The sequence below is a fragment of the Citrus sinensis genome, chromosome 3 (assembly GCF_022201045.2).
Source record: "Citrus sinensis cultivar Valencia sweet orange chromosome 3, DVS_A1.0, whole genome shotgun sequence".
Lineage (NCBI taxonomy): Eukaryota > Viridiplantae > Streptophyta > Magnoliopsida > Sapindales > Rutaceae > Citrus > Citrus sinensis.
Genome location: NC_068558.1, coordinates 7,978,644 through 8,000,537, shown reverse-complemented (window position 1 = coordinate 8,000,537; position 21,894 = coordinate 7,978,644). Strand labels below are relative to the sequence as shown.

The 21,894-nt window shown below is 30.3% G+C and overlaps 1 pseudogene; it reads right to left on the bottom strand.

The window, feature by feature from the left end:
• Positions 1-16,905: 16,905 nt before the first annotated feature.
• LOC112498363 (chaperone protein ClpB1-like) lies at positions 16,906-21,118 on the bottom strand (annotated as a pseudogene).
• Between the last annotated feature and the right edge of the window lie 776 nt (positions 21,119-21,894).

Below are 21,894 nucleotides of genomic sequence, written 5' to 3'. Positions count from 1 at the left end.
ACGAATTGCAAACATTAGTTCTCTATTAGTTAATTGTGGGCACTTTGGTAATCTCATTTGACAAGTAAAAATTTTACACTTTTTAGTTGACATGAGACAGTGTGTTGTCAAATTAGTTTGAAAAATTCTGTCTGAATTTATAAAGCAAAATTTACAAAACAATTCAAAATGACCTTTTCTCTCATGAAGCACGGTTAAGAGCTCTGTTTAGAAGGTTAAAAAAATTTAAGAATAAATTTATTAAATACATGAATTTAATGAATAGTTTGATGCGTTTAAATAATCATATCTTTTGTTACATATGACAATGGTGGATTGTCGATTGAAACAGTCTAATTTTTTTAATTGTTTCTTCGTAAACCCACCTAACTACCTTGTAGATTTCACTTGGGCTTATAGTTCAGTAGTGAATCATTGTCCTTAAAGTCAAGCATGACTATGAGGGTAATGATTCGAGTCTCCACAGACTCAACCTCCCTCAATTAAATATAATTGTGTGGAAACTACTTATAACGCCTTTCTCCCTTACGAAATGTGAATGCAGTAAAGATATCTCTCCTCCATGAGGGGTATTTGGTTGGACATGTACTTTATAGAATAAAAATATAATAATGTAAGTTCCATGTATATATATCTGATTGTAAATATCAGTGCAATGACCTGCTGTTATAACAGTTATATATATTTTTGTATAATACAGTAACCTGATACTTAATCAGTTAAAAAAAAACTCCCTTGTGGATTTGTGATGCTCACGTCGCCAATCTTATCTTTTTTTTTATTAATTTTTTTTAAATGACAGTTGAAGGGATTGACTAATATAGAGAGTAAGTGACCCAAACACTTCCTTAGGTTCAAAAAATGATTATGAAACCCTCCATTATTAATAAGAGATCATTTTATCTTCTAAAAGCTTTGAAAAAAAAATTATAATTATAAAAATACCCCTACATTTAATAAAGAAATAAATCTAAAAATTAGAATTTTTTATTTTTAATAAAAATTACTTTAATAAAAAATTATAATTATAAAAATAATTACAAAATTTTGGGATTTACTAAAAATCCCCTAAATTATTAAGATTTTGGGATTTATTTTTAATAAATAAATTCAGTTATTTTAATAAATTTTGCAAAATTGTAATTTTTTAATAAATAAATAAATTCAGTTAATTTTTTATTAAAATTTTGCAAAATTATAAAATTTTAATAAAAATAATTATTAAAATTTTGTAAAATCTAAATTTAATAAAAATCAACTGAACACCTCTATTTTGGATTTATTTCTTTATTAAATGTAGGGGCATTTTTATAATTATATTTTTTTTTCATTTTCAAAGCTTTTAGAAGATAAAATAATCTCTTAGTTTATTTCGGGATAAAATTGTCATTTCGTTTAAATTATTTAACGGTGTTAGTGCAAAAGTGGCTAATTGATACAAATTTTAAAAGAAAGGTGGTGCAGAGAACATGTTAGAATTTTGTGGTGGTTGGATATACATAAGGCAAAAGAAAAGCGGTGCAATGATAATTTCTCTATAAATAAATAAGTTTCAGTTATTAAATTTAAAACGATTATTAACACATTTTTTTATTAAATTATCTTTTAAGTACTTGAATTATTTACCTAATTAATGATATAATTATTTATAGAAAATGAATATTTATGTAGGGTTATATTTTTTAAAATTCTAAATACATTTTAAACTACTTTAATAGTGTACATATATCTTATTGCAGTAGACATATATATTTTAGGTGGGACTTTTTGCACGCTAAAAGTTGTTTTGAATACTTTTAAAAATTATTTATAATGTAATTTATTATTAAAAATAAATTATTATTAATAAATATAATATAATTACTTTAAATACCAAAACACACTCATTGAAAAAAAAAATTAAAGTTATCGTTCAACAACACCAATTCTACCAAAATCACGTCTAATAGCAATCAAAATCTCCAATATCAACAATTGAAGTTCAAAAACCCTAGGTTAGCAATTTCAAACACATGCTTTATATTGTTCTTGTGTTGTGTTGTGGTTGTGTGTTGTTGTGGTGGTGGTTGTGGTGGTGGTGTTGGCGGTGTATTATCGGACTTTGTTGGCGATAATATGTTGCAATGGGTGTTGACCAATTCGTGAAAATTCAAAATTTTTGTGCGACAGGTGCCCGTTGCACCAAATTTTGTGCGACAAGCAAGCGTTGCACAAAAAATCAAATTACACAATCTGAAACTTTGTGCGACATGTTCCCGTCGCACCAAATTTTGTGCGACTGCTTATCTATCGCACAAAAAATCATATTACACAATCTGAAATTTTGTGCGACAGGTTCCCGTCGTACCAAAAAATCATATTATACAAAATTTAGGCTATTTTCTAGAGGTCATAATTTAGGCTAAATATATATATTTTTTATGTATAAGATATCGTTTCGAAACTTGCAACGAAACAAATCAAACCCATAATGTGTAACCATATTTGTTATGTTTTTTTTTATATTTTGTAGATTTAATGGATTCAGTTGTGCTTCAATTGTGTTACGACGGTTGGTGGGAGACGTTGGCGGATGGGCGTATGGAGTACGTGAATGACAATAATACAACTTTTCTAATTTAGAAAGATTGTACGTTTAATCAGTTTCTGGCAAGAGTTTATAACTATTAAAATAGAAATAGATACAAATTTAATAGTTATATTGATGGACGAGAAGAAATCATGTCGAAATGTTTTACAGACGTCAATATGGTTAGAATAGCTACACAATTCAAGATAGTTTCTATTTTTTTTAAGATCTTAAACATAATAATTAACTTGCATTAATTAATGTATGTAGGTTTTCATTCCTGTGAATCTGGGCGGCGATCATTGGATAGTAGCTCGAGTGGACCTTCGCAAGAAAAATGTGTGGATTTATGACTCGTTGGTGGCGGTTCATGATGATAAAACGTACAAGGATAAATTCAAGCCACTTGAAGTCATATTCTCTCGATAGTTAGAAGATATCGGATTTTACAACGTCCGACATGACTTGTGGAATGTCGACCCTTGGAATGTCAAAATATGTAAGGGTGTGTCGTAATAAGAGCCTGGTAGTGGCGATTGCGGCGTTTTTATGTTGATGATCACGATGTATTTTATGTTCGGGCTCAGACTCAATTTTACTAGTGGCCAATGGCAGTACTTTAGGAAGAAAATTGCTGTAGACATATTTAATGGTGATACTGGCCTTTAGGATATTGTGGTGCCGATATGTAATGATGATATTGGATTTTAGACGATTGTATTTATAATTATTATTGGTGTCTACAAAACTTTTCTTTTTTTACATATAATTGAAATAATAAATTTGCAATATAATTGAAATTAAATATGTTGTTATATATAATTGTGCAATAAGTAAAAAATATGTTCTGAAAATACATAAGAATTTAAAACGATACAATTAGCTTTGACTCGACACAATGAGATTCTTGCACCTCTTCTGGTTATAAACTCTTGGCAGAAACTCTTGCCAAAAACTGATCATAAACTCTTGCCAGAAATTGATCAAACGTACAATATTTTTTAATTAGAAAAACTGTATTATTGACATTTAAGTACTCCATACGCCCATCCGCCAACGTCTCCCACCAACCGTTGTAAAACAATTGAAGCACAACTGAATCCATTAAACCTGCAAAATATTTAAAAAAAACATAACAAATGTGGTTACACATTGTGGGTTTGATTTGTTTCGTTGCAAGTTTCGAAACGATTTATTATATATAAAAAATGGATATATTTAGCCTAAATTATAATCTCCAGAAAATAGCCTAAATTACATGATTTTTTGTGCGACAGATAAGCTGTCGCACAAAATTTGGTGCGACAGGTTTGGTGCGATAGAAACCTGTCGCACAAAATTTTGTGTGATGGGAACATGTTGCACAAAATTTGGTGCGACGGGCACCTGTCGCACAAAAATTTTGAATTTTTACGAATTGGTCAGCACCCATTGCAACATATTGCCGCCAACACAGTCCGACAATACACCACCACCACCACCACCACCACCACCATCACAACAACACACAACCACAACACAACATAAGAACAATATAAAGCATGTGTTTGAAAGTGCTAACCTAGGGTTTTTGAACTTCAATTGTTGATCTTGGAGATTTTGATTGCTATTAGACGTGATTTTGGTGGAATTGGTGTTGTTGAACAGGATGCCGGTGAGATTTTCGCCGATGATGGTCTCTGATTTGGCTCTCTATGGTGCTTCCGTTTGGTGAGAAGTGTGGGTGAGTTACAAGTTTTGGTGAGCTTTGGGTGAGATTGACAGGGATATTATGGTCTAAAAGTTTTTTGTTTGGCTAGTTTTGATATTAAAAAAACTTGTGTGGTTAGTTTTGTAATTTCTTAAAGTATTATGGCTAATTTGGTAAATTTCCCCCGTTAGGTTAGAAAATTCTTTTTAAATGAAATTGTGTTGGTAAAAGTATTCATCCGTAATCCATTTATCTCCTATTATTTTAAACTGTAGTCATTAGTAATACCTGCGGAAATTACTTTGAAAGAAAATCAGCGGAAATTATAATCTTACTTACTTAAAAGATCTTTATTTTAAGGCTAATTCTAAGTTACATGCATGTAAGATAGGGAGATCCTTATTTTAAATGAATTATTAAAGTATAAACTAATTCACATACAATTTGTGTGCTTTATTTTATTTTATTTGTTTAAGATGAGTTGAGTATTTCTATAAGTGTGTCGAGTAAATAAAGATAATTAATTTAAGCAGTTCAATTGAGGGTTTTTGGGCATTGAAAGAGGGTACAAAATAAAATTTAATTTTTTAGATTTAATAAATGAGCGTTCAAAAATAATAGATGATTAAAAGTAATTTTTAGAGTATAATAGATTCAGTTATACATTTTAAAATATTAAAATTTAAACCCAACACAATTTATTAATTCATTTGATACTTATTTAATATAATTTATATTAAATATTTCATATTTATTTGATAAAAATTATATATTGATTAATATATTTAAATTATATATATATATATATATATATTAATTTTTTAGATCCGGAATCTTAAAGTGCGTGAAAAGTCTGAGAAATATTTAAAATTACAAAGTTTTAAATGTTTAAAACTTCAAGCGCTTAAACCGCATAGTTTATATATTATTCTGTACGATCTCGTACTTTAAAATTCTAAATTTGAATATATATATATATCATAATGGATTAATCTAGAGATTTTTGTTATATTATATAATCATGTAACATATATAATTATGTAGCAATTTTTAAATTCCATTCAATGGTTAAGAAAATAATATAATTTTATTATTTTAACTTTTTATAACAGTTAAATTTTCATTTAACGGCTAGTATATAACTATATATATTACGTGATTATGTAACATAATAATATGCTAGATTTAATATGATGCGTAATCAATACCACAATAAACACAATTGAGTGAGTAAAGTGATTTTCACGTTTGCAATTATTTGGCGGAGATGGCTAAGGTACAGGCGCTGTACCTAACAGCTGCACCTCAGCCATCCCCGCCAAGGGTGCATTTTGGAAAGCAATTTCTCACTCCTGCGCGTGTGAGCGTGTACCTAACAGCGAATGTACCGTAACAAGCTCCTGGCACAAGTTGCAATACTGAAAAAGTGAAAAGGATACGAGATCGGAAAATGGGTGGCCAACACTGCACACGTACGTCCTTCGGACTTAAATCATTCAGATCTGAACTTTAAAGACATTTAGAAGACCGCAACAAATGAATGGACGAAACAAGTTTCATGCAACTTACGCTAGATTTATGTTCCTTCTCCACCACAATCTATGACCACGTGATAGATAGACAGTGTTAAAAGTTTTAAATCATGCAGATCTTCCGGATCTTTTTTTTTAATTAGAATATCTTTACTCATATTTTCAAAAGAAGATCTAACAAGACACCAACCTCCCAATCCGTGTCGTGAATCTCATTCACACAAGGCACCAACCTTGCAATCCGTGTCGTGATAATGAATCACATTCACACACGACACCAACCTCCTCCTCTGTACAAAATTTAATGATTCTTTTCCACCGCAGTCAATGACTTAGTGATCAATATTCGTAAAGATTCTCGTCCACAGATTTGAACTTTTTCTGTTTTCCAGCAAAAGAGCATGCATAGTGGCTGATTGAACTTTGGCGATGACCAAAGCACTCCTTTCACTACAATGACGAAAGTACCCCTAGGTTTATACATATGTCTGTATACTTAGGGTGTTGTTAAGTTACAATCATCCTTATGATATGTCAATGGCTCCACCACAATCTTATAATTTTTTTGCATGTTTTGCATTGGTTGTAAGTTATATTGATTCTAACTTAACAAAATTTATATAATTATTCTCATATGCCAACACTCTTATAGTTTTAAATATAGACATACTATTAACCCACATGGTTTAATAATATATTTATTTTATTAAAACGTATGATTTAATAATGTGTTCGCATTAAAAAAAAAAAAGAACGTGTACACTAAATAAGGATTATATATAATTTTCTAATTAGGAATAAGATAAAAAAAAAACCGACTCTAATGCATTGTTTTTTAATCTTTTAGTTTATATAACCTAATTCACATACAATTTGTGTGCTTTATTTTCATTGATAAACATCACAAATTAAATTCTTTTGGTAAAAAATCTATAAATAACTCTAAAAACTCTATTTAAAGAACTTCTATTTGAAAAGTTATTACAATAGAACGTCATATACAGGACTCATGGAGGAGTAAAATGAGCTCTGCCCCTAGCAATGATCACAAAGGTAAAGCATCCACGGGGAATAACGATAGATCACAAGTTATTAAAAGGACATAGGGCCATATAGGGGTGGGCATAAACCCACGACCCATGGGTTTATCCAAACTCAAACCAAATTAAATGGTTTGGGTTGGGTAAATCATGAAAATGGGTTAAATGTGGGTTTTATGAAGAAAACCATTTCATTATGGTTTGGGTATGGTTTACCCATGAGTTATGAACAAAACTCCAACACTCAAATTTTTCAAATGAAATAAATGAAAACAAAATAAATGAACACAAATAAGTGAAAGACCACCATTAAATTTTTTACGGCGTGATCAATTGTCAACAGTTAGAAAATGAAAATAACAGTAAAAATAAATTTAAATTAAATAAATATTGTTGTAAATAACATAAATTTTTTTCTTATTTACAAAAATAATTCCTCCGACATGGAAGGATCATCATAGAAAGAACAGGAGACTCTACTAAGAAGAAATAACATAAATTTCTTCTTATTTACAAAAATTTTTTCTTATAATTATTTATTTTGTGAACATTTCTTATAATAAATATTTTAAAATTAAATGTAAAAAGTATAGGTAAAATATTTTATTATTTATCTTATAATAAATTTTTATTTGTCATTCAAGTTTTCTTATAATAATTTTTTTATCATTTGACTAATAATTTTCTTATATATTTATTATAAGAAAATTTTCACAAAATAAATAAGTATAAAAAAATTTTATTATTAATTTTTTTGTTCATATCAAAACATATATTTCTTGTTTTTAATGCTTTATTTTTTATTTAGTTTCTATTCATGTGATTTATTTAATTTAGAATAAATATAAATAAAAGAGTAGTTGAAAATAACTTATTTGACTATTATAAAAGCATAAGGGGGAAAAATAATATATGTTGATTACTGTAGGGGGAAAACTGGCAATCTCCCTAAAATTAAATATATAAGTAGACAACATAACGCAAAACTACCAAAATAATAAATAAAAATAAATATTACATAATTAAATAAATAACAAGTGGCAAAATTTATTATTAGATTGTTAATGTCATGTTTGTGAAAGTTTATTATTAAAGTGTACGTTCTTATTTATTGAGAAATAATAATTTTTGTGATTAAACTTTATTTTGATTTTCTAGTATTCTTTAATTTAAGGACTAAGTTATTGTAAAATTTATAATTTTTATCCACTATATTTTTTTATATTTTAATATCAATTTAATATCAATTAATAATTATTATAATTTTGATATAATTAAATTTTATTAAAATAAAAATTATTTTGATAATAAAATTCAAACCGAACCCAAACCAAACCCAAATGATTTGGTTTGGTTTGGGTTAAAAATATTTGGGTTGGATCCAAATTTTTATGGTTTGGTTTGGGTTGACTTAAAATCCAACTCATGCCCACCCCTAGGGCCATACAATCCTGAAAATAATTTTTATATGATACGTGCGTGGAAGCACAATACTAATTTCTCGATGATTCATAAGCGGTTTCTTGAACTCTATGCTCAAGAGACCCACTAACATCACATTATTTAACAAAACAATTAATAAATTGTGTTTTTCGTTGAATTCTTCTTTTCAACAATGAACTTTTTATATTAAAAAAAAGACAGATTTTGGATTAAAATCCTTTTTTCCAATTTCTTTAATCTTTGAAGACGCTTTGAACAAACAGGGGGGGGGGGGAATAGTCGAAGAAAAATACAGACAAGTGAAAAAAAAATGGTGAGATAAGATTTAAAACAGATGAAAAATGTGAAGTAGAAATAGAAGATAATGTTGAAGAGAGAGAAATTCTATTAATTAATTACGCATAAAAGACTTTTTCAGGTATAATTAAAAATCTAATTCATTAAGTGTAAATTTAAGGTTGTATCGTTAGATAAAGTCTACAATTTTCAAGTATTAAAAAACTAATTTATCAAAAGTCTAGTGTACATGTTGACCAAAATTAAGTTAGTTACATTGTTTTTGCATTAATAAAACAAGAGATAATATACTTTTGAGTTTTGAGCCAACCAAACTAAGCTAAACAGTCAAAGACATACAAATTTTTTATCTAATTTCATTTTTTTTCTTTAATATATTAGGAGGTTCGTATATATTTTATTAAGTATGAATGTCCCCTTTATAAGGATTTTACTTCTGTCAAAAGTACTTTATCTAAATACAGTCTTTGTTTGTATAAAAAAGTTACTTTAAAACGATTTGTTTTTTATACTTTAATAAATTTTTTATATACAAATTGTATCACAACTAATGTGAAAGTTGACATTATACTACGATAAAGGGATATGCATTGGTTAGAAAGATAATTAATGTTTAATGTATAAATTTCTTTTAAATAGTTATAGATTACAATCATCACAAACTTTAAGTTACGAGAATAAAAAAAAAATGTTAACATAAGTTGAGCTCTGACCAATCAGAATTATTATTATTTTTTTTAAATTAAGAAAATAAGGGTGCAGTTATTTGAACCCATGGGATTACTTGCTAAATCCATTTTTTAAAATTATTTTTAATGATTAAAATATTCCTAAATCAAATTACAATTATAGACACTAAAAGAAATTTTACTCTCTAAACCAGTCTCTATATTAAATGTTAAAATTTTATTAAATGCTAAATTGATATTCTTTATTTTTTTTATTAATCTTAAAACACGTGTATAGGGATTACAAGTCTTAATTCTTCAGATGCCTATACCTTTGAAGCTCCTAAAGGAATTATTACAAGTTTTTCTAACTCCAAATATCTTAATTTCTGAGCTGACATAGATTCTCCAGTTTTGTGCATTTCTGTAATCTTAGACATATCATGAAGGGTTATAGTCATCTCATCAAATGTTAGGTGAAATATGTTTGTCCCATGATGCCACCTTTCCTCTCAAAATTAAAGCTAATACAAGCATACGATCAATGAATTGAATCAATTGATGATATGAGCACGTAGCTAATGATAACAAAATAGACTTTGCAACAGTTTTCACTTTTCATAAGCCTTTCACACTCTGACGGCTCGTTACAAGACCACTCCTATCAGTTTGATCGCATGATTCAACATTTAAGAGGACGTAGGGGTATATAAATGAATGTAAAAAAAAAAACTATTATTATATGAATTAAATTTCGTAAGGGTATATTAGATATTTAGGTGGATTTGTTGAATAAAAATGAACACTTTTAAAATTTAAGAATGAATTTAATGAATAGTATGATGTGTTTAAATAATCTTATCCCGTGTTACATAGGACAGTGGTGTATTGCCGACTAAAGTCTGAAACAGTCTAATTTTTTTAATTGTTTCTTCGTAAACCCACGTAACTCCCTTGTGGATTTGTGATGCTCAAGTGGCCAATCTTATCTTTTATTTATTATTATGTTTTTTTTTATAAATGACAGTTGAAGGGATTGACTAATAGAGAGAGTAAGTGACCCAAACACTTCCTTAGATTCAGAAAATGATTACGAAACCCTCCTTTATTAATATTTATTTTAAAAAGAATAACGAAGACGCCCTCATTAAGCAGTACAATCCTCTTTTTATATTGAGAAATAAGCATGTACTTTTTTTTTTGGCATATAAACCTATTTTATATTAAAAAAATGATAACTAACTCACATAAATCCTACTAGATTTGTTTAAAAAAATTATTTAAAAAAAGAGTTTGTAACTTTGTATGACTAATCTCACTGAATCACTAGTATATTAGGGCTATCGTCTTATATATATACGAGCTTTCTGCTTTTTATGAATAAAAAAGTTATCGAGTCCGCTACAGAGAAATCTTTGAATTTAATGCATTTGTATTACGTGTCATATTATTTGTATGGTGACAAATAATGGAATTTTTTACTTTTGTAGTTGTAATCTACCAATATTATTAGAATATGAAATTTATTAAGGCTTTAAGTACATGACTCATAAATCTAACAAGGTTATTCCAAAAATTTATTTGTATTCTATATTTTTGTGAAAAGAAATAATACCTCACATGATAAATGTTCAAATAAGCATCGAGATTGAGAGCATCAAACAATACCTCACGCGATAAAGGTTCAAACTAACCTCAAGGCTGAGTGCATCCACCTCAACACTAGACTGCTGAAAAGGCCATAAAAATAGTTGGAATCTATTACTATTGATTAATGCTTTTTTTTTTTATAAAAAAAATGAGTAATTAATTAATTTCATATTAACAAAGGGAGCATGATAATTTTGAGTTGCGAGTTGCGGTAGTTGCGATCGTTACGTGGTCTAAATTGCAACCCACTGTAATCATTCTCATTTTATTAGTCCCTTTGTTAGTTTATTTGGATCTACATAATAAAAATAGAACCAATAAAAATATTTAGTCTGAAATTTGGTTTCTTAAAATTACTGAAATTAATATTTTTTATTAATAAATAAATAAAATTTAAGAATATGGCTCAATTGAGAGATTTAAAAAATCGATAAATTTAATTTGAACAAATATTTGGGCCAAATATTATTTTTTAAATGGAACAACAGGAACAAAAATATTTAGAGGTATGTCCCGTACGAAAGTAACAGCAAAACAAAAACAGTGAAGAATCGGTTGGAACTCGATGGAGGGGATCTTGTTTGTCGCTCGGTCACTTCTCGCGCAAAGGAGAGGTATCGTGGAATCGGTTGGAACTCGTCCCCATCACTATCAGCATCGCTATCGGCTTTTGAACTACGGGTGTTACTTTGCGGGCTCTGGCTGCGATACGTGTTTCATTCCGGTACTTTTAAAATAGGATAACAATCCTGGTGATTAGAACTAAATTTTAAAGCATTCTCTGATATATGTATAGACACAGGGGTGGCTAGGGATGGCAATTCAACCCGCATCCGGCCCGGACCCGGATGAAACCCGGATTTTTTAGTCCGGGTTCAACCCGTACCGGATTAAATAAAATCTGGATCCGGATGTCATTTTAAAAACCCGCATGTCCCCGGGTTCGATTCCGGGTTTAAGTAAACCCGTACATCCGGAACTCGGATCCGGATATATATTAATTTTTAAAAATTATTTTTAATATAAATAGAAAATCAAAAAAACCCAAATGGTGCCCTAGCAGCTCATTACACTTTCCCAGCCGCACAAACATTTCCTCTCTTATATCCTCTTCAGCTCATCTTCATCCAATCAAATCATCGTCGCATCACTTGCCCATCTTCGCGGCTGTTCAACTTCAACATCATCATCATCATCATCAGCCGTCATTTCATTTCCTTTTCTGCCGCGACCGGTAAGCAGCTGTCATACGGGTTGAACCCCGCCTTCGCCAATCGCAATCGCAATTGCGGCTGTGTTCATCATAATCAAGAACGATACTTGAAAATATTTTGATGGGAATCTTGTTTTTGGTCATTTTAGTAAGAGTGTGTGCGAGTGTGAGTGCGAGTGAGAGAGAGAGAGAGAGAGAGAGAGAGAACGTGGCTTACTCGATGCCACTTATCTGAAATACTAGCTAGGCAACCCAAGAGGGGGGGTGAATTGGAATTTTAAAAATTATTCTAAGCAAACCACACAACAATTCAATCTAATGCCTTAATCAATTCGAAAACAATAAATTCAATGAAACACAATATTAAAAGAGTAAGGGAAGAGAAAACGAACACAAGGATTTTTACATGGTTCGGCTATCCCCGCCTACGTCCACGCCTCCAAGCTCACCCGGCTTGAGAATTTCACTATCCAAGCCTCCCAAGGCTTCAAATGTTTACAATTGAATTCCAAGGTGTCAATGAACCTTTACAACAAGAGATTATATCCGCAATCTCTTCACCCCAAGTGTTTCCCACACTTGTACACTCACAAATTGATGAGAAATGATAAATACAACAATAAATCTCTCTTTAAGAGTGGATATACAAATTGAAGAACAAAGATGATTTAATGAATGATGATTCATGAAGTTGAAGCTCAATATATGTTGTGTGCACTTGTTCTTGCTTGTTGGAGATTGTTGGAGAGCTTCAAAATGAGTTGGATTTGAGTTCTTATAGCTTGAGCTCGAAAACTAGCCGTTACTCACATTCTGGGCTATCCGGTTTGCCATTTTATGGAATCCGGTAAGCCGGATTTATGTTACCGTTAAGGCAAAATTCAAAATTTTGCCTAACCGGCTTGCCGGATTCGGAATCCGGTAAGCCGTTTTCGTTCTGGTGCTTACTGCCCCGAATTCGGCCTGCCGTTTATCAGTATCCGGTAAGCCGCTACAGTAACTGCTACAGTAAAATATTTCCTAAAATTTATAGTTTGACCCCAAAACTTTATAAAACTATAGTATCACCCAAAACGTTATAAAAGTTTGCAAATAGGTCCAATTTCAGAATTTTAAATAATGCTTTCTCAATCCCACAACTTTATGAAATTATGACTTCGCCCAAACTTTATGAAATTATAAAATAACCCAAAAACATTTAAATAGTTTCAAATAGGTCCAAATCCGAAATTTCAAGCACTACTTGTTTATTTTAAAGTTTTCAAAATTCTTTCAATTAAACCATAAACTTTGAAAAACAACTAATTTCATAAAATCATTTTTCCATTAAATATGAAACATTTATAATGTGAAACTAATGATTTATTTAAAAAGAATATTAAATAGTTTGAGCTTAAAAGATTAATCATTTTTAATCTTATTTGTTATCATCAAAATCAATATTATGGAAACATATATGTTAACAATCTCTCCCTTTTTGATGATGACAAACATTTCATGTATTTAAACAATCATTTTTCATAAAATCATTTTTTCATTAAATATAAAACATTTATAATATGAAAATAATGATTTATTTGAAATATATAAAAAATAATTTGAGCTTAAAAGATTAATCATTCTTAATCTTGTTTGTTATCATCAAAATCAACATTATGAAAACATATATGTTAACATTATCATGCTTTCATCTTTTTTCATCCAGTGCGGGGTCTGTCTTTGTTGGCTTTTTGGAAAACTTGTTGCTTTTAATGGCGTATTATTTATTCTGAATATCCAATCAATGTAAACTTATTTGCATTACCCCTCCAGCTTTCCCATCACCATTAAAAGTGCTTTGGTTGCTCCTTGACTGTGCTTTGGTTGCTCCTTGACTCTTGACTTCCTGTTCGCAACAAAAGCTAGTTCTTTAGCTCTCTTTACTAATTGAACGAGTCGCCACATTGGGTTGCTAGTTCTGGGCAGCCAAACAAAATTGTTGTTTTTGTTAATTAGTTTCCAGATGAAATAATTTTTCTTTGATTTGCTGAAATCCTAGATATGCATTTCTATTTGATTTTTTTAGTCGAATTTAGGTTTTTTTTTTCAATTGGATTCATCAATCCGGGTTGAAAACCCGCAGTCTGGGAACCCGAATTTTTTCGGGTTGAACCTGTATCGGACCTGGAGTAAAAAAATGCGGGTTTATTTCCGGGTCCGGTACAAAAAATATTCGTCCGAGTCCGGATCCAGAATGGCTAAACCCAGACCCGGACCCGTATTTTGCCATCCCTAGGGGTGGCAACTGGCAATAGAGTTGGGTGGGGTGGGGTGCCCTATCCTATTTTTCACCCCACAAAAATTACTCTATTTCCTACCTTATTTTTTGGTAAATTTAGTGGGTTAGGGATGAAGAATTCTCATGTAGAGAAGATTTCAGAATTCTCATGTAGAGAATGATTTCAGAATTCTCATGTAGAGAATGATTTCAGAATTCTCATGTAGAGAATGATTTCAGAATTCTCATATAGAGAATTCCACATTTATTTATTTTATAGTAGGTATAGATACATAATTTTAATAAATTAAAAATTAAAGACTTTAAATAAAATTATCACTATATTATAAAGTATTTAAATTATTTTAAAAAAACTCTAAAAGTTTAAAACAATATCTTAAAATGATATCAAAATTGAAAAAAATTTGAAGAGAGCAACACTATAAAAGAGAAAAAAAACATAATAATGTTTTAGAGTCGAAAAAGAAATATATTGTAGAGTTTTCTTTTAGTTATATCTTGTTTATATTACATAAAAATAAAAATAAAATTTATTAATTGACATTATATATTTGATAAAATAAAAATTATTAAATAAGAATTAAAAAAATATTTATATATAATGGGGATTGGGGCGTGGGTGGGTGGGGAGTACAAAATCAAATCTCACCGCATTAAGAATTTGGAAATTATTTTGCCCTCATTCTCCAAAAATTATTCAAAAATTTCTTCATTTAGGGTGGGGTTCCATGGGGCCCCAAACCCGTAGAAAATTTTACCATCCCTAGGTAGATAAAACTATTATTTAGTGAGGATATTTTTACGTTATTAAAATAAAAATATATATTTTAATATTTTAATAATAAAAATAGATAGTCTAATATATTAAAATTCGTGTTTCTTATATTTTACTAAAGTGAAGATATCATTATTATAAAAGGATTATGTGTGTGTGTCTATATATATATAATTTTTTATTTAGCACATTTTTATTTATGTATTATTTTTTATTCATTAACTATTAATCATGTAATATATTCACTAAAAAAATTAAATTAGAAAAAAAGATCTTGACCGTAAAAAGTAATGAAAGCGAAGTAACTTTATCTCTGTCTGCTCAATTTTTTTATTTATTTATGAAAATAACCATTTTTATCTGCTTGATTTCTTAATTAGCAACCCGAATTAAAAGGCTTTAGTGTTCTTAAAATATCGTTTGTCATCCATTTATTATTTATCATCTATGTATGTATATTATTATAATTAGTTAAAATATACACATAACAAGAAATAAATAAAAAAAGAACAATATTTTAAGGGCGTCCAAATTTTTTTATTGCGATATGCTTTGATTGCAACTTCGCCACCTTTCTTTTGGTAGTGGTGAAGCCACTTGTTGGCTATGCCTAAAATATTGATAAAATTTCAAATAAGCTTTCTAATTAAATAGAATTCATCATCATCATCATCATCATCATCATCATCATCATCATCATCATCATCATCATCATAATAATATCATTAAATTTAATAAAATTTTAACTTTTCTTCATACTTTTTAATTCATTTCATCTCAACTTCAATTTTTTTTCTCTCATCTTCACCTCTCTCACTCTTTATTTAATTCAATATTTTGATACATGAGAAAATTTGTGATTCTTTCCTTTCATAATTCTATCAATCAAGTGCTTGACAAATTGCAAGCCCACTTAATTTCTATTTATATTGCTTGAAATTTAAAAATAACTTTTATTATTTTTTTTTAATCTGATCTCCTTGATAAACCCTTCAATAAAATATATTTCATGCATCTTTTTGTTAGTAAAGATTTTTTTATAAATGCACAGTGGATGTTTAATTTTTTTTAATAAAAATAAATCTTGCAATTAGTATCTTCATTAAAAATAATTTTAGTCCAGTCTAAAAAAGAAAACAATAATGATGATTTCCCCTCTGGCTGTTGATCATCTGAGAGAGCATCAATGACCGATCTCTTCATGACAATTCAGCAGCTCTGAGAGCTGAAGTGTTTCCTCATTAGTTTGATAATAATATAATCCAATTTAGCAGTTGAACCACATCCAATATATATATATAGATAGAACTACAACTTCGTTTGCAAATGTTTTAAAAAGTGAGGGTAAAAAGAAAATAGATTCAAGGCAAGCATTTAATAATTAGTATATGAAATTTTATATATATTAAAAAAAGAATTATTATATTTATACTTTTCTAGAGTTTTATTTTAAGTTATTTTTCTGTAAAATAAATAACTAATTTTGGTTATCAAAATTAGTTTTGGTCGCTTCAGCAAATACCAAATACAAAAATTTAAAAGTTGACAGCTCAGACCTAGAGGAGAAGAAATGCGTTCCTCACAAAACTCTTCAACTTGGTGGTCAAAATTTAGTGATCAATCATATCTCATCCATGGATTAAGATTCTCTCTTAATTTTTTACAGATCTTGTGTTATTTATCTTTTAGTGTTAGTGTATGAATATGATTTAATCATTTTTTTTTTTTAATTTACTAACCATTAATCACATTAATAAAATTTAATCAGAACAAGATCATATCATGAGAGAATCCTCATATCTCGTCCACGTCCTTAATCCTTTTCAAAGGCCGTGCATTATCATTATCACCATCATCATCATCATTCCATGGCCCATTGGAGGTTTGAACCAATACTACAATAGATTTTCCTTCGTCAATTTCTTCACAAACAAGCAATTCTTGATAGCTTCGTCATCACCTTCTTCTCTAGCCATCTCCTAAATTTACTAGGTTAATTTGCAGATGACGACAAACACTAGTGCCTGCAAAGTCGGGCTGAAGTTTGACCCTCAAATCGTCAAGATCTTTCCGAAACTGAAGCATTTATTACAGAGTTAGATACTATCAACAGAAAAATAGAACCAAAATAATTTTCAATTTAACCATTCTGAAGACTTCTAATAATACCTACCTCAACAAGTCGTGCTATGCATGCTAGCCTTATTTTTCTTACTTTTCAAGCGCATGAAATTAAAATTCTAATTGCATTATCTTTCTCTCAAGGTTATCAATTTCTTCAAGCTGACCATCTGGCTGCAGGGACGGAGCCAGCATGGGACCAGCTGGGGCCTGTGCCCCAGCTGGCGTTTAATTTTTTTTATGGTTATATTAAAAAATTGTATTTTATTTGTTATTTATGAAAAATGTCCTAGTTGAATTGCAAAATTTGAAAGTGACTCTAGTAATTTTAAAATATTTCATATTGTCCCTAGTTTAAATGTCTAATTCTAAATAATTTAATTAATTATTAGCATTTCATGAAACTCGATTAAAGACACGAGAACAAATATTAAAATAAAAACAATCATAACAAAATGTTAGTATAATGGTTAATGGACCAATCTTTAATCTTTTTGTTTTCTATTCAAGCAAAATCAATTATTCGGTCATTCAACATTGACCCATAAGTTGTAAGTCTATCTAATTCTAATTTTTATTTTTTTGATTAATCTTTTGTCTAGTTTTAAAATCTATAATTTTATCATGCATTCATGTTTGCTCTGTGTGTTGCAATATATGAATATTTTTGTTATTATTAAAAGATTTTAAGAGCAAATTAAGTAATAACCTAATCTTGTATATTAAAAAATATATTTTTACTTATATTGATAATGAAACTATCATATATTATTTTCAACTCATAAAATTTCATTGAGGAGTTTTCAACGAGAACAATTGTAATCAGTAAATTTATTATCAAGGAATATTATAGTTGTAATGTTATATATTGCTATCTAAATTTTTAGAAGTGTATTATACTTCAAATAGGGTTTCAATTAGATGCATGCAAACGCATTCTATAAGGAGCATGATTGTGCATGTAGCAAGCTCCCATTTGGAGTTTGTGGGGCCCACAACTCAGTTTTCGAATGAGAACTTACCACACGCGCAATCACACCTTCGAGTCATGTTTGATTTTAAATGTGCCTCAGCTCGATCAAAATCTTGGGTATGTCCCTGGCTGCACAAGACAACAGTTCAAACACACACTAAGAATATGTAAATGAAAATTAAAAAGATCACTATTTATAGATAAATATGTATGAAAATTTAACTTGGCATACCAGCTATATAGTGGGCTGATAAATGTGCAGCATCAACAAGAGCACGATCCTGAATCCAAATACTATGGTGGCTCTCATACCGCTCCTTCAATCCTCAAAGGATGCTAATTATATCAGAACTAGGCTCAGCCACATAAACCTGTTGGAACCTTCTCTCAAATGCAGCATCTTTCTCCACATACTTCTTATACTCAGTGGGATGGCACCAATGCACCTAAGCTGACGTCTTGCAAGCCCAGGTTTCATGAGGTTAGCAGCATTCCTACTTGACCGCCATCTAGACCAGCTCCAAGAACAAGGTGAATTTCGTCAATAAACAAAATCACTTTCCTCTTGGCTTCTTTTGACTTCTTTCAAAATAACCTTTAACCTCTCCTCAAACTCTCTCCTATATGTGGTGCCCGCAAAGAGTCTCACACAGTAGGATTGCTAGGCCCATCTCCTCTCACAATTCTCTAGCCAATCCTTCAGCCACAGTAGTCTTACCTGTTGGGAAAATATGCTCTTTAAAAGCATATGTATTTATTTAATTGTAATAAATATTTTTTCTGATTAATAAAATTAATGAGGTATTTTATTCAAATATCTTAATTGCATTAATATTTTTATTAAAGTTCATTTAATCATATTATATGTATTTATGTGATCACCATGTGGATTCACAGAAGACATAAATACAAGTTATCTTATGATTAAATAAATTTTATTCGCAGTTGATAAATAAAGTTGGGCACTTTATTTAGGTATAGACTGTAATAAATTCATTGAATGATTTGTCTTAATCATGTATGAATTTATTGATATACTACGACTACATTGAACATGATCACATATGAGATTTAATTAACTTTGTAATAATTGTCAGACTTATTAAATCTCATAGGCGTTGATTTTACTGTAATCTTAATCTAGAGTTAATTATGATTTCATGATTGTAATTGTTATTCCATTTGAGTTACTAATTGGGACGACACATCCTTGTGGTCAAGATTACCCGGTATCTTAGTGGGAGCAATTATGAGTATTGGAGTTATGGATTAACAATATAGAATTTGTACAACACATCTCTTGATGGGTTTTCGGCACTTGATCATAGAATTCTCTGGCCAGAGTGTGTCAATATATTTAGTATGTTGAAAATGATCATTAGAGAAAACCAGTAAGGATCAAGGAATAAGATGTTATTAAATTGATTTGACAGTTGAGATATCAATTTAATTAACGATGTGGTACAAAGGATTATGCAGTAAAGAAATCAATGTGGCTTGAGACGAATTATTATTCGAGCATACAATTATGGAAGTTAGTTTCAATCTTTTAGTGGAGTAGATTTGGAATTAAATAATTGGGCTAGTTTAATTACATGCCTAATTATTGTAGCTATTGTGTGTTCCCAAATGATCCCCGGGTTAGCTCATTTAATTGACTGCACCACTACTGGACTAATAAGCAAGATAACTAGTTATTTGGGTCAAAAGCCTAAATATATCATTTAGTGGGAGGCTCCATTTAATTAGCTTATGTGTAAGGAACCTTATGTTATTTTACATGGTGGGTCCCCTATTAAATGAAAAGTAACGTGAGTTTTATTTTGGGGCATTATTTGGAGCCTAGGGTTTTCACTAAAGGGAGATATAAAAGGCTTATTTTCTCTAAAGAAAAGGGAGAAGCCACTTTATACAAATCAGAGAAAAAGATTTTTCTCTCTATTGTTGAGAGAAAAATTTTCTCGTGCTAGTTGCTTTGGTAGTGATAAAGGCGCCCACACGTCAAGTGCAGATCGAACCTGAGTCATAACCTGGAAGATCATTGGAGACAATTCGTGATCTAACAAGCGTGGTGGTGACGGATCATGATCTAACATGAGTGGTGGTGGCGGATCGTGATCTAGGAGCCTAAATCACTTTAGCGGAAAAAGCCAACTCGGATTTTCAAGGTACGATTTCTAGAATAAAAATTCTTATATATTATATGAGAGCAATCTTCAAAATATTTTATAAAATTTAAAAACCTAACTTTTCCCCAACATTACCAACCCCCCGCTCTGTAATAAGAACAGGTTGTTTATAGTCCTCCTAGAGAGAATATGAACAGCCCTTCTAATCTCTTCATTGCAGCCAATGACAGGATCAAGCTTTCCTGCTTGCTCAACACGATCTCTTCCATAAGTCTCGAGAGCTTTAAAAGTAGTATCGCCAGATTTTTCCACCTCGGATTTCACTCTTGCTGCGACAACCCCAGCTTTCTTCAACAAATCCGCACTCTGGATATCCTCAAAGAGTCCTAGAATTAACTGATTAACAGCCAAATGAGTGTCTCCATTTGCCTTTTGTGTGATTTGGGCACATCTAATTACTTCTATTAAGTGTAGTACTGGCTGGGATATAACAACGGGGTGGAGTTTGAGATGGGAGTTTCTTTATAGCTTGATCGAACACTCGTTCTGTTGGCTGTTTTGCCACCAGCATTGTTGAATGCCAATGCAAAGATTACAGTGGGATCATATAATGGAGCAACTGTAGGGTGGAGAAGAGGGAACTGCACATGACCAGCGGTCTTTGCCAGGTTTATAGTTGCGGCATTAACCCCATTAGTCTTGTGGGTGAATTTTGTTGAAAAGTCGGCACAATTGTTGAAAAGTCAGCAACCAAAGTTAACTTTTCAACAAGCATGTAGCTGGCATGTAAGTTTGCCACAGCTACATGCAAGCTTGGATAAATGGGCAAAATATGTTGAAAAATTGGCCAAAGTTGTTAGCCTATATGGCTATAAATATTGATTTTGATGATAACAAACCACATGTATTTTAAAAGCTTTGATAATGTTTTTAAAGTTTCGGATTTGGACTTATTTGAAATTATTTAAATGGTTTTGGGGTCATTATATAATTTCACAAAGTTTGGGCAAAGTCATAATTTCAGAAAGTTTGGGGTTAACGAAGAATTATTTAGAAATTCTGAAATTGGACTTATTTATAAATTTTCATAACGTTTTGGGCCATACTACAGTTTTATAAAGTTTTGGGGTCAAATTATAAATTTCGGGAAATGTTTTACTGTAGCAGTTACTATAGCAAGCGGCTTACCGGATACTGATAAACGGCAAGCCGGATACGGGGCAGTAAGCACCAGAACGAAAGCGGCTTACCGGATATGGTTAAACGGCAAGCCGGTTACGACCAAAAATGTGCATAACGGCTAGTAACGGCTAGTTTTTGAGTTCAAACTATATAAACTCAAAACCAATTCATTTTTGGTAACTCAAGCAAGCATAAACAAGTGCACACAACTTATATTGAGCTTCAAATTCGAAAATCTTCATAGATTAAATATTCATTGAGCTATCATTTGTAAATCCACTCTTAAAGAGAGTTTTTGTTGTAATTTTCATTTCTCATCAAATTGTGAGAGTAC